At 37.8% G+C, this 2,435-nt stretch overlaps 1 non-coding gene across 1 annotated transcript; it reads left to right on the top strand.

The window, feature by feature from the left end:
* LOC112033691 (uncharacterized) lies at positions 1–2,241 on the top strand. Its single transcript, XR_010628122.1, has 4 exons — positions 1–17; positions 117–179; positions 347–421; positions 1,998–2,241. It is a non-coding gene; the product is annotated as an uncharacterized LOC112033691 (transcript).
* Positions 2,242–2,435: the final 194 nt, after the last annotated feature.

Genomic DNA, 2,435 nt, shown 5'->3' with positions numbered 1-2,435 from the left:
ATTGATCCTTATCAGAGGTATAAAATCCATCCTGTCTTTGCGGTTTGCATTATCAATTAGTCATGGTTAGTTTCTTATTATCAGCAGCCTTTTTGTCTGTTTATTTTTTTTTCCAGGGAATTGGTCAATGCCGTACTTCATAATCTATCCAGACAGTTAAGTATGCATCTATGCTGAAGGTGATGAGTAAAATTTTCTTCTCTTGGTAGTGTCTAAAATTTTATGAAACTGATTGAACTATTTACGTTTTAAAGGATATGTGGGAACATTCATCTTAGTGGACTTCAATTTCTTGAAATTTGAAGTACTTCTCTGATATTTTTGAATGTCCTGTGTTCTTTGGCAGTATTTGGACAAACTAAGGGGATCAATTCTCTTTTGCGGGGTTGCTTGTGGTGTAAGCTTAGTTGCACTTGTGGAGGTGATGTGTGCTCATTTTTTCCACAAAGAACCCTTTTAATTTGTTTTAGTGTGTGTGAACAACCCTCATTGTTAATATAGTTTTTCTCTAACATAGGTAGGGAAACTGCTATCATATATGGCATTGGTTGCACCTCAGTTTATGTTAGGACAAAGTTTGTAGAGATAGGGGGACGAAATTTTATGTCTTGAAATACATCGCGAAAATTCAGTTATAAGTTTGTACTTAGCTTTGTGATTATTTTTTGGGGGGTTTGTACTTTTAAGACTTTCTCGCTTTATCTTCTTAAACCAGACAAAGGGAAGAACATCTGGGATTGATACTTAGGGTTGATGTAGAAATGGGTAGGGCCAATTAGGGTTTGATAGTGAAATTTATCTGGAGTAAGGGTCCGTTTGGTTCCCGTAAAATATTTTCCGGAAAATAGGTATTTTCCGGAAATGTTATTTTCCGAAAAAGGAAAATATTTTGAAGTGTTTGGTTGTATTATGAAAATTGTTGTGGAAAATATTTTCATGTGTTTGGGTCTATTAGGAAAATACTATTTTCCGGCAACAAAAACAACAGCAGCAGCAGCAACAAATTGATTCCGCCGGCGACAACAACAACAACAACACAACAACAACAACAACAACAACAACAACAACAACAATCAGTTCATCAAAAAAAAAAAAACAACAAACGGCGATGGGTCTGGTTCGTGGATCAGCGATGGGTTGCTCGTGGGTCTGGGTGAAGGCGATGGGTTGCTCGTGGGTCTGGGTTCGTCGTGCTCGTGGGTCGTCTGGGTCTGGGTGAAGGCGATGGGTTGCTCGTGGGTTTGGGTTCGTCGTGGGTCTGGGTGAAGGCGAGGTAAAGGCGATGGGTTCGATCGAGCTCGGAGGCGATCTGGTGTCGATCTGGAGCTCGTTGCTTGGAGTCGATGGGTTGCTCGTTGCTTGGGTTCGATCGTTCTCTCTCAACTTCTCTGGCTCTCTCGGTTGTTTCTCTCTTTTGTGCGTGATGTGCGATTTCCGGAAATGATTTGAAGGTAAAATAAGAGCGTAAAATCATTTCCGGGTCAAAGGCGTAAAAATGGTCAAACTGAAAGTAATTTTCCGGAAATTAAAATTTTCCTCCTCTACCAAACACTGGGGCCAGGTGGTAAATGATTTCCGGAAATCATTTACCACCAAAACAAACGGACCCTAAGATTTAGGATTTAATAGGCTTCTAGGGGTGTTTGCACTTTGCAGATTTGATTTGATCTAATTTTTAGATCTATCACTTGAAGTAGAGAAATAATAAGAGTACATTATAGGGCAAGTGGAAGATAAATGAGAAAGAAACAGAATGATAAGAGAGATGCTAGGAAGTCAAATGTAGCTCTAAGCTGTCAGTTCTCCATAATCTGCCTTATTCTTAAATGTGATTGGATAAATGATTAAATTCACCTTTCCCATTAGATTAAGCTTTTGGGACAAGTGGTCGTTTATCATAGTATTGGAGCAAGTTAGAGTCTGATGTGTGCCATTTCGCTATATCTTTTGTGTTGTTGCTCTCACAAAGTAGCTTTTTAATGTGGTGTCACTTGCAGGGGTAGGAACATATATTCAGAGTCTAATAAGTTGATCAAATCAATTCAAGTTTGCCTGAATGCCCTTAATGAACTCCGATAAAGTCATGTCATGGAAATATCTACTCAGCCATCAAAGAGGGAGAGTTCTAAGTTGAATATGTTAAATTATTCTTGAGTTAATTGTATTTGATGCTCTTTGAGTTTTAGATTTTCTCAGATTGTTAAATTTCAACTTCAGTAAAAAAATTAAATATTGTCCTCTAAGACTACATCCATTAATTCCCACTTAGTTCATGACTATGTGATGCATTTGTTTGTGCTAAATATGTATAGCTTTATTTATTAAATTTTCTTTGGGTTATCAGAAATCTATGAAGGAGAAAGAAAATTCAGAAAAGGTCTTTTCAATAGTTGCTTTTTTTTTTTTTTTGGGGGGGGGGGGGGGTTTGTGCTATG

The sequence above is a fragment of the Quercus suber genome, unplaced genomic scaffold, assembly GCF_002906115.3.
Source record: "Quercus suber isolate HL8 unplaced genomic scaffold, Cork oak 2.0 scaffold_40, whole genome shotgun sequence".
Taxonomy (NCBI): domain Eukaryota; kingdom Viridiplantae; phylum Streptophyta; class Magnoliopsida; order Fagales; family Fagaceae; genus Quercus; species Quercus suber.
This window is presented reverse-complemented; position numbering and strand designations above follow the sequence as displayed.